Consider the following 12,093-nt stretch of genomic DNA (forward strand, 5'->3'; position numbering starts at 1 on the left):
TTAAAGAAACGAAACTGAACCCAAATCCGTACGGATTGTTTAATAACTGGGTAAAGATTTAAATTTGGAATTTTAGAGAGCTGTAAAAGTAATGGAGCTCCTAATATTGAAGTTAAATGAAATTCTTTAACTGCTTTTAATTCCAAATCAACCCATAATGGATTTTGGTTCCTATCAAGACAATATAACCAAAAACATAATTGTCTAATGTTCACAGCCCAATAATACAGTCTTAAATTAGGAAGTGCAAGTCCACCATCTTCTTCAGATTTTTGTAAATGATACTTATTAATTTATTGTTCCAAATAAAGGAAGAAATAAGTGAGTCAATTTGATCGAAATTTTTTTAGTTAAAAAGATAGGTATATTTTGAAAAATATATAAAAATCTAGGTAAAATCATTTTCACAACATGAATACGACCTATTAAAGAAAACGTAAGTGGATTCCATCTAGAAAAATTGTTTCATGAAGTCCATTAAAGGAACTATCTTCGCTTTACAGAGATCTTTATGTTTTTTTAGTAACTATAATACCTAAATACCTAAATGTATTAACAGTTCTAAAAGGAATATCATTATATACACTAACAGGGACATTTAATGGGAAACTACTCTTTTATTCAAGTTAAGTTTAAATCCAGAAAATTTAGCGAAATCTTTAAGTGTTTCCAAAAGTTTAGGAATTGATTCCTCAAAATTTGAAATAAAAACCAAAAGATCATCTACATAAAGAGAAATCTTATGTATGGTTCCATTCATAGAGATACCAAGAATATTTTTAGCTTCACGTAGTGTTATAGCTAAAGGCTCCAATACAAGATTAAATAATAAAGGGGTTAATGGACATCCCTGTCTAGTGCCACGAGAAAGTGAGAAAAAAAGAAGACCTGCAGTTATTAGGAATGACAAGCTCGATGGCGGCTTCCTGTCTGTGTTTAAAAGCCAAATGAATGATAAAATGGACTCGGCCTCACAATGTAACTCGACGTGACCCTGCACCATATGTCTATCTGCACTGCACTTTCTCTGCAGCCATAATGCTTTGTTACAGTTATTGTGTTGTCGTATATCAACTCAGTGAACTGTTGTAATGTATCGATCTGTGTGGATGGTTCGTCAGGCAAGATTTTCACTGTAGCTCAGTACATGATGTTAATAAACGAATTCCCCATTTTAATTGTGTGGAAATATTAGACAGACTGAGCTTCTGCTCTGGAACCACAGAAGGAAACTGAACTGTTGTCATTTCTGTGGAAAGGAAATAAATGGAAAAGGATTCAATCTCTCACTATGATCTGCAGTAACTGGGATCAGGTGACCGGTGGTGGGTCTCCCAGATCAATATCAGAATCAGGTTTAATAACACCGGCATTTGTCATGAAATTCGTTGTCTCTGCCGGCAGCAATAGAACTTAATTCATAACTATAGATTTTAACAATTATGATTTAATATAAGAATATAAATATTACATAGTTAAATTATATAAATAGGACAAAATGGAAAAAAAACGATGTAATAAACTATTTTAATTGTGTGGAACTTTTTGACCTGACCGGGTTGTTGATTTGGAAGTTGTGGAGTGAAGCTTAACTGAACTGTAGACATTTATGAGAAGCTCAGAGAAATAGAAAGGCTAAATTCTCACATAAGTGGGTCAGACACCCAGAAACATCGGCCGCAATTCAGCAGGTAAAAACAGTGGAATGAAACATGCTGCAAATATTGCCGAAAAAAGCATACTGTCCACCACAACGAGAGGACGTGACAGATCCGGATCTTACTGCCGTGACTGAACGGGGAAAGATGAAGCTACACGTATAGGTGGAGCAGTGACCCGCAGATGCTGCAGATCTGCAGAAAAACGTGACAAGGAAACTGGATCGCGTGACCATTTGGTCTCCCACCGCAGGCAGTGACTCCAGTTACCCACTACTCTCAAGAAGCAAGCTTGCCGCTCACATCTCCTCTCACCTTAAATGTATTAGACATTTCAACCCCCAGGAAAATTATATCGTCTGTCCACTCTATCTATTCGTCTTGTAATCTTATAAACGTCCATCCAGTCTCACCCCAGCCTGCGCCGCTCTGAAGAAAACAACACAAGTTTGTCCAGTCTCTCGTTATAGCTCATGCCCTCTAATCCAGGCAGGGTCCTGGTAAACCTCTTCTGCGCCCTCTCGAAAGCCCCGACATCCTTCCGAGAATGGGGGCGACCAGAACTGTATGAAACACTCCAGATGTGGTCTAAATAGTTTTATAAAACTGTGTTACGAACTGAAACGTTTTAGAAACGAAACAGCAGCAATAAGAGTTCACACTGGAGTCTGGTTTTGATGTTAAACCACTCTCTTTATTACTATCTACTTACAATATTGTAACTTAACGAAATAAAGGAAAGTTAACAGTATTATGGGTATATGTGTGTAATATAACTCCCAGACTATCGGGACTGAGGGAACAAAGCTTAGAGTCTCGAGATGGTAAAGCAGGAAAGTTCAGTAATCCACGGAATAAATGATGGGAGAGCGATATTTGTAATCCAGGGTAAAACGTAGAGAAAAGGCCGTTACTTCAAAATAACCGTCGACGGCTCTTATCCGTTGAATCCGTCACATACGAGTTATCAGCGAAAATGACCTGTCAAAGGAATACCGTCTTCCAGGGGTTACCACACAACACACCCAGGCAAGGGTTAACACAAGATATTCCACAATCCACTCCTATGGATTACACGAAGTGACAGCCACACACATTCGTTCGTTGTGGTTCCGAGTACCGATGATCAACCCACTCTTGCGGGCATAGGAGAGTTCCAAGCCTCAGCTGCGACTAACTGAAGCGATCAGCTTTTCCAGTCTCTCTCCCTCTCCCTCTCCCTCTCCCCTCCCCCTCCCCCCCTCCTCCCTCTCCCTCTCCCTCTCCCTCTCCTCTCTCCCTCTCCCTCCCTCTCCCTCTCCCTCTCTCCGTCTCCCCCTCTCTCTCTCTCTCTCTCTCTCTCTCTCTCACTCCCTCCCTCTCTCTCTCTCTCTCTCTCTCTCTCTCTCTCTCTCCCTCCCCCTCCCTCTCCCTCTCGCTCTCTCTCTCTCTCTCTCCCTCCCTCTCCCTCTCTCTCTCTCTCTCCTCTCTCTCTCTCTCTCTCTCTCTCTCTCTCTCTCTCTCTCTCTCTCTCTCTCTCTCTCTCTCTCTCTCTCTCTCTCTCTCTCTCTCTCTCTCTCTCTCTCTCTCTCTCTCTCTCTCTCTCTCTCTCTCTCTCTCTCTCTCTTCTGGTTCAGTCCACAATCAGCGCTGTCAGCCTGTGTCTGACGTCACAGACCCGCCTCCTCACGCCGGCGCTCTTAAAGAAACAGTCACAGTACGACCGCAGGCTCGTAACGGCCGCAACACAACTTCCCCACTTTTGAACTCAATGATTCAACTAATAAAGACAACCATGACATTTGCCTTCTTAACCTCCCGGTCAATCTGTGCAGTCTCTTTCAGGGAGCGATGCACTTGGAGTCTAAGATCCCTCTGATCATCAACACTGTTCAGGGTTTTGCATTTAACAGTGTACTGTCGCATACATTCGACCTACTGAGCTGCCAAGATGATCATCACTAATCAAATCTCACTGAGATTTCTCAGGTCCTGTTGAATTTATTGCCAAGTGCTCAAGTACGGGAAGGTACAGGGACAGAGAAACACTGACTTGTGGCGGCATCACAGGCAAGTACATTCAGTTAACACACGGAACACAAATTATACGATGCTCTGCCAGTAACAATCTATAAATATGTTTTATGTCATCAACAATATATAAAACACATTGCGTCATGATCAATATTAAAATGCGCATTTTGTGTCAATAACAGACTTGGACATGTTGAATATGGTCCCTGTCTCCATTCCTCCTGTAATCCACAACCAGCTCCATTGTTTTTGTCACAATGAGGGAGAGGTTGTTTTCTTGACACCACTGTGTCGGGGTGATGACTTCTTCTCTATACGCTGCCTCGTTATTATTTGGGATTCAGCCGATCAATGTAGTGTGGTCTGCAAATCCAATTAGCAGATTGGAACCCGCCACTGCAGCCCCACAGTGCACTATGTACTGATTGCAAAGCTACGAAATTGCATGTGAATAGCCTCCCCTCTCCCAACTCCACTCTTTCTGCGTCACCAGCAGACTGGGACATCTCACATCTCGCTGCCTCCGCCAGGACATTAAACTGTGAACAACTGTGGTCAGGGACTGATCTCTGGGGAACTCCAAACGCTACCTCCTTCCAGTGTGAAAACGACCCACTCATCCAGACACACACTACCGGCAGTTTATCGATCTCCAACGAAAAAGCCTAATCACCTACTCCTGAGGGTCAATACCATTGCTGACTCTGAGTTTACCACCGTCAAATGCCGGGAGGGACATAATAATCAGAAAGTCTCTAGTCACAGCCGTGTAAATAAAATGTGATCTCAGTGGGTGTGTGGCGCATGCTCAGAATGCGAAGGAGACAGACAAACTGAGCCAAGTCACAGACTGATGAAGGGGAGGAATGATCCATTTTGACACAGAGAGAGAAGCAGAGAGTTTGATGTTATGCCTGATGTCGGAACTGTGGCCAGTTCGAAGATCAAGTTTTGTTACTCCAATTTGTATTGAGCTGTGACAGTGCTTTTATCAGTAGGCACCATGGAGACTGAAATAATTGCAGTTGAAGTGTTGTCCTTCACCCACTGACGTGCTTTATAAACCTTTAACAGTGTACAAAAGTCAAAGGATTTGTGTATGGGAATCACAAACACAACAGCACGTTAGATCCGCTGTATCTCTCAGTTCACCAGAGCTTGAACGCAAAGTACACTGCAGATGCTGTGGGCAAAGCAACAGGTACAAAATGCTGAAGGAACTCAGCAGGCTGGACAGCGTCCGTGGGAACGAGCAGTGAACATTTCGGGCCGAGACCGAAGACCGTGACCTACAGCTTCGCACTGGGAAACGGCCGTTCACCTGCTCCGTGTGTGCGAAGAGACTCATTCAGTTAACCCACCTTGTGATGCTCCGGTGAGTTCACAATAAATAGAGGCCACATTTCTGTCCGGAGTGAGCAAAGAGTTTTACTCAATCATCCCAGCTGCTGCAACACCAGCAACTTCACATCAGGGAGGAAGTTCAAATCAGCTCCGTGTTAAATGTTTAACCATCACGGTGACTGAAGGCAGCTGCAGGGTCATGAGGGACTGTTACTGTCAGATCCTGCAGTTCTTGCGGCTGCTCATCGCACCCAGGACTGAACCCTGGTCACTGAGCATTGGAGGAGTCTGTTCTGCTGATGTTAGCCTTAAACTGGGCTGCTGTTTAATATTGTGGATCTGTGAAACATAAATCAATTCTGTATCAAATCCCATGTCGCAGGTACTTACTGTCACTGCCAATCTCACAATGTACACTAGAGAGTCCACTCGGTCTATCTGCTCCATGCCCAGGTTTCTGTTCCATATCAGTATTTTAAAATTTACATCTCACACTCCCTGTTGCAACTTGTCACCGCTCCGTGGGAGAAGAGATTTCCCTTGAATTTCTTAGAATCAGAGAAATCTACAGCAAATTACAGGCCCTTCGGCCCACAATGTTGTTCCGACCACGTAACCTACTCTAGAAAATTTCTGGAATTACCCTACCACAGAACCCTCTATTTTCCTAAGCTCCATGTACCTGTCTAAGATTATCTTAAAAGACTCTATTGTACCCGTCTATACCACCGAAGCTGGCAGTGCAGTCCACACACCCACCACTATCTGTATAAAATATATATCTCTGACATCTGCCTTGAACTACTTCCAAGCACCTTATCTATGCCCCCCACGTGTTCGCCATCTCAGCCCCGGGGAAAATAAGCCTCTGACTTTTCACACGATCAATGCCTCTCATCATCTTATAGACCTGCATGAATTTCCTGCATGATTTTCCCCAGGCTAATTAACAGGATGATCTCGCTGAGTATTTGACCTTCCCCAGGGCTCTGGACTAAGGTGGTTAAACTTTTTCCCTGCTCTTTTCAAATTTTGTGTCATTTTCACTAATTTCAAAGGACTGTGCCTCAGACAGCCGGGTTGTTGCAATGCGCCTCTAAAGCCTGACAGCAGACTAGCGAGTGAATCTTCGATGGAGCAGAGTAAGAGGCCAAAGAGTTGCCAGTCTAAGTCAGGGCTTTGGGGCCCTGGAAAGAGATGGGTTCTGGAGGTTACGAACAGGAGGAGGAAGAGGAACCAGACCAGCGGGATGTGGCTATGAAGGAAACATGAGAAACTTTTGGAAACTGGTTAATCGAAAAACAAAATGGTTAATCTCTACAAAACATTGCAGGTAATCAGCAGATCAGGCAGCAAATGTGGAGAGGAATAAATGGGCAGCATTTAAGCCGATCCCCTTGAGCATGTCTAGACTGTGTACTCCTCTGCTTAGTTGCTGCCTGAACTGCAGAGCCTCTTCAGCATTTTGAGTGTGTGCATGTTTGTATTTCCAGCAAATGCAGAATCTCTTTTGTTTCAGATCTGTTTCAGAACACGAAATGCCTGTTGATATTGAGTGTATCGTTTATGGGAGCCGCTTTCTGCGTTAAGAAAGCTGCTGAGTTTTCTACACAGGAAAAAAAACTGAGATATGGACGTGGAACCGGTCCCTGCAGAATCTTTTAATGGCACCATACTTACCCATAAATCACCGCGTTTAAAATTTCCCTGTCGTTTGAAGCACCGATCAAATGCGCAGGCGTCAGGATCGCAGCCGTCTCCGATAAATACGCATGCGCGCAGTATACAAAATGTCGGGAGGATCGGGAAGGTAAGGGTTTTTCTGACTCTAATTGGGTGACAATTGCTGTGAGAACCGGAGGCTGTCGCCCGCAAACTCAGCACAGGCCAGATTTTTTCTTCTCTCTCAGCCCCACGATCCGTACACGGGCCCCGGGGAGCTTCCGGCTAATCAGGGAACGGGAGCAGATAGATCTCACAGACGGAGCTGAGCTCCAGCTATCTGAATGCAAGGATTAGGAACTCGGAAAAAGAGAACAAAATCTTTCTATCAGCTGTTGAGAAAATCAATTTTGTTCTATCTCCAACCGCAGCAAGTGAAAATCTGCAGAAGCTGGAACTCTTTTAATGCTGGAACAGCATTAGTACTCTTTTCCATAGATTCAGCCCGGCCTGCTGAGTTCCTCCAGCATTTTGTGTGTGTTGCTTGTTCTACCTCCTCTTGTTCTGGACTTTTCTACACGTGAGGACATGTTTTGACCCGTTCTGTCTTGGTACATAATGATATCAAACACCTTTGTCCTGGGCAACAAGTAGCCTTCAAATCACAAATATGCCAGACTCTAGTGAGTCAAACTGCTGCCCTTCCCTTCATATTCATTGGCATTGCCATAACCGAGTTCATCACCGTCCGTCACTTGAGGGAGGGTTCAGTGGAAATATTTATGTAAAATACAGAAACTAGTTGTACCTGTTTGCATTTTGGTGATGCAAAATTTGCTGGAGAATTTGCAAGTGGGAAGAAGGGGGGTGATATTTGGAAGTCTGACTTTTTAAAGCATCATTTAGTAAGAAAATTGCACACAGTGACATACAAAAGTCTGGGCACCCCTGCTCAAAATTCCTGTTCCTGAGAACAGCTAAGCGAGTAAAACAATGACCTGATTTCCAAAAGGCATAAAGTTAAAGATGACACATTGTTTAATATTTTAAGCAAGATTACTCTTTTGCATCCATCATTTACAGTTTCAAAATAATAAAAAAGGAAAAGGGCCTGAGTTTGGACACCCTCCATAGTCAGTGCTTAGTAACAACCCCGTTGGCAAGTATCACAGCTTGTAAATACTTTCTGTCGCCAGCCAAGAGTCTTTCAATTCTTGTTTGGGGATTTTTGCCCATTCTTCCTTGCAAAAGGCTTCTAGTTCTGTGAGATTCTTGGGCCGTCTTGCATGCACTGCTCTTTTGAGGTCTATCGACAGATTTTCGATGACGGTTAGGTCAGGGGCCTGTGAGGGCCATGGCAAAACCTTCAGCTTGTGCCTCCTGAGGTAGTCCATTGTGGATTTTGAGGTGTGTTTAGGATCATTATCCTGTTGTCGAAGCCATTCTCTTTTCATCTTCAGCTTTTTTACAGACGGTGTGATGTTTGCTTCCAGAATTTGCTGGTATTTAATTGGATTCAATTTCCCTATACCAGTGAAATAATCCCTTGCAACTGGCTGTAACACAAGCCCAAAGCATGATCAATCCACCCCTTGCTTAACAGTTGAAGAGGTGTTCTGTTCATTCTGCACCCTTTTTTTCTCCAAACATACCATTGCTCATTGTGGCCAATAAGTTATTTTGTAACTTCATCAGTCCACAGGATTTGTTTCCAAAATGCATAAGGCTTGTTTAGATGTCCCTTTGCAAACTTCTGATGCTGAGTTTTGTGGTGAGGATGCAGGAAATTTTTCTTCGGATGACTCTTCCATGAATGTCATATTTGTGCAGGTATTGCTGCACAGTAGAACAGTGCACCACCACTTCAGAGTCTGCTAAATATTGCTGAAGGTCTTTTGCAGTCAAACGGGGGTTTTGATTTTCCTTTCTAGCAATCCTACAAGCAGTTTTCTCGGAAGGATTTCTTGGTCTTCTGGACCTCAAAATGACCTCCACCGTTCCTATTAACTGACATTTCTTAAGTACATTACGAACTAAGGAAATGGCTAGCTGTAAACTCTTTGCTGTCTTCTCTTGCTTTGTGGGCATTAAGTATTTTAATTTTCAGAGTGCTAGGCAGGGACTTAGCGGAGGACATGGCTGCTGATTGTTGGGCCAAGGTTTGTGGAGTCGGTATTTATAAGGCTTTGAAATTTGTAACACCTGGCTTTTCCACAATAACGGGTGGGACACTTTAGAAATTGTTGTAGGAGGAATTATCTGGCAGAGCTAAGTCAAAGGTGTGATAGGGGATTCGATAGTTAGGGGAACATAACTAGAAGAGGATTAACTTCCTAGTGGTAAGGCTTGCAAGTGCTAGTGGGGAGTTAAACTAAAGTTGCAGGCAGGGAGGGAGCCAGAATGACAGAACACATAATGGAGGGGGTTAATTGAATTGAATTGGCTTTATTACTTATATCCTTCATATACATGAAGAGAAGAAACATTTACATTATGTCTCTGACTAAATGTGCAATGTGCAATTTATAGTCATAATAAATAGTGTGCACAACAGGCAGTCAACATAACATAGAGATACAGGATGAATCAGGATGAATTAGTCAGTCTGATGGCTTAGTGGAAGAAGCTGTCCCAGAGCTTGCTGGTCCTGGCTTTGGGATGTCAGCACCACTCTCTGCAGAGTCCTGCAATTGTGGGAAGTACAGTCCCCATACCAGGCAGTGACACAGCCAGTTACAATACTCTCAATTGTAACCCTGTAGAAAGTTCTTAGGATTTAGGTCCCTATTTCAAACTTTTCAATGCTCTGAAGTGAAAGAGCACTGTTGTGTATTTGTCAACAGACAACCAGTGTGTGTGGAACATATATTATTATATTGTAGCCGTTACTGGAACTTGGCTGCAGCCAACAGTCTGAGGAATTTAGAGCGACAATTTTTTCTCTGGTGATCGCAGACTATGCCAAGAAACAAAGCTTGATATGTTAAGTGATTTTAATTTTCCATATATTGACTGAGACTCCTATACTGTAAAAGGGTTAGTTGGGGTAGAGTTTGTCAAATGTGCCCTTAATCGGGATGTAGAATTCCCAATGTAGAAGTGTGCAATAGGCTGTTAGGAAATGATCTAGGGCTGGTGACACAGAATAGTGTTCATAATTCCATGAGATTCCAAGTAAATATGGAAAAAGAGAGGTCTGGACCCCAGGTTGAGATTCTAAATTGGAGAGAGGTCAATTTTGATGGTGTCAGAAAGGATCTGACAAGTGTGGATTGGGACAGGCTGTTTTCTGGCAAATGTGTACTTGGTGAGTGGGAGTTCTTCAGAAGTGAAATTTTGCAGGTGTAGAGTTTGTACGTGCCTGCAAAACTAAAAGTTGAAAGGTAACTGGTGCAGGGAACCTTGGTTTTCAAGAGATATTGAGGCCCCGGATATTTTGTTCCTCTAAATACCTCAGACAGTTGGGTGCTACCAAGACTCATTAATGACTGCAATATCGTAATTCCACACTGTGAGCTCATCCGACAATTTTTTCAGTTGTCTTCTCTTGGTTTTTAAAAGCTTCCCAATAGTTTCTGCTCTTTTGTTTGCCATCTCTTTGTCTTTTATGTTGGCTTTAGCTTCTCATTTCAGCCACAGTTGTGTCCTCATGCCTTTCCAATGCTTCCACTTCTTTGGGATGTGTCTATCACTCACCTTCCGAGTTTCTGCCAGAAACTCCAGCCATTGCTGCTCCGTCATCACTCCTACCAGATTCCCTTTCCAGACAAGTTTGGCCACCTTCTCTGTCACAGAAACATGGAGAAGGTCAGAACAGAAACATGCCCACTCTGGACAATCAGAATGGTAATCTGTACGGGAGACAAAATAGATGGGGTTGGTTTTAAATATTAGTTTTGCATCTGTATTTGCTCAGGAGATGGACACAGAGTCGATAGAGGTGAGGCAAAGCAGCATCAACTTCAAAGACCATTGACAGATTACAGAGGTGGAGGTTTTTGCTGTCTCAAGGCAAATTAGTGAGGATAAATTCCCAGGGCTTGAAATGTTGATCCCTAGCACCCTGTGGAAGTCAAGTGCAGAAATTGTCGGGGTCCAAGCACAGATATTTAAATCATCCTTTGTGACAGGTGAGGTACTGGAGGATTTGAGGACAGACAATGTTGTTCCACTGTTCAAGAAAAGCTCTAAAATTAAGCTAGGAAGTGATATGTTGGTGAATTTCCCAGCAGTAGTGAGAAAGTCATTGGGACATATGTGCAGGAACCGGATATATAAGTATTTGGATGGATGTGGACTGATTAAGGAAAGAGAGCATGGCTTTGTGCATGATAGGTCATGTCTAACCAATCTCGTGGAGCTACTCGAGGAAGTTATCAGGAAAGTGGATGAAGACAAGGCAGTGGATGTTGTCTACATGGACTTTAGCAAGGCACTTTGACAAAGTCTCATATGGGAGGTTGGTCAAGAAGGTTCAGTCACTCAGCATTCAAGATGAGACAGTAAATTGAATGAGACACTGTCCTTGGGAGAAGCCAGAGTGTGGTAGCAGATGGTTGCCTCTCTGACTGGAGGCCTGTGACTAGTGGTTGCAAAAGGGATCCGTGCTAGATCTGTTGTTGTTTTTCATCTATATCAGAAATCTGGATAATAGTGTGGTTAACTGGATCAGCAAATTTGTGGATGACAACAAGACCAGTGGTGTAGTGGACAGTGAGGAGGACTATCAGGGCTTTCTGTGTGATCTGGACCAGCTGGGAAAATGGTTTGAGAAATGGAAAAAGGAATTTAATGCAGACCAGTGTGAGTTGTTGCACTTTGGTCTGACCTACCAAGGGAGGTCTTTCACAGTGACTGGTCGGGCACGAGGGAGTGTTGTAGAAGAAAGGGACCTCTTGAAGAAGGAAGTCCTTAATTCACTGAAAGTGGTATCACAGTTAGATAGAGACGGAAGGGAAGATTTTAGCCCAATGGCCTTCATGAACAAAAATACTGACAACAAAAGATGGATGTTGTGTTGACTTGTAGAAGACAATGCTGAGGCCTAATTTGGAGTACTGAGTGCAGTTTTGGTCACAACCTACAGGTAAGATGTAAGGACTTTGAAAGAGTTCAGAGAAAATTCACAAGGATGTTGCCAGGTTTGGAGGACTTGGGTTATAAGGAAAGATTGAACAGGTCAGGACTTTATTCCATGGAATGTAGCAGATTAAGGAGAGATTTGATTGTGATAGAGGGGCATAGATAGTGTAAATGCAAGCTGGCTTTTACCACTGAGATGGGGTGGGATTACAACCAGAGGCCCTGGGTTAAGGATGAAATGTGAAATATTAAGGGTAACATGAGGGGAAACTTCTTCATACAGACAGTCATCCGGGTGTGGAATGAGCAGACAGCGCAAGTGGTGCATGCAAGC

Source organism: Hypanus sabinus, unplaced genomic scaffold, assembly GCF_030144855.1.
Source record: "Hypanus sabinus isolate sHypSab1 unplaced genomic scaffold, sHypSab1.hap1 scaffold_464, whole genome shotgun sequence".
Lineage (NCBI taxonomy): Eukaryota > Metazoa > Chordata > Chondrichthyes > Myliobatiformes > Dasyatidae > Hypanus > Hypanus sabinus.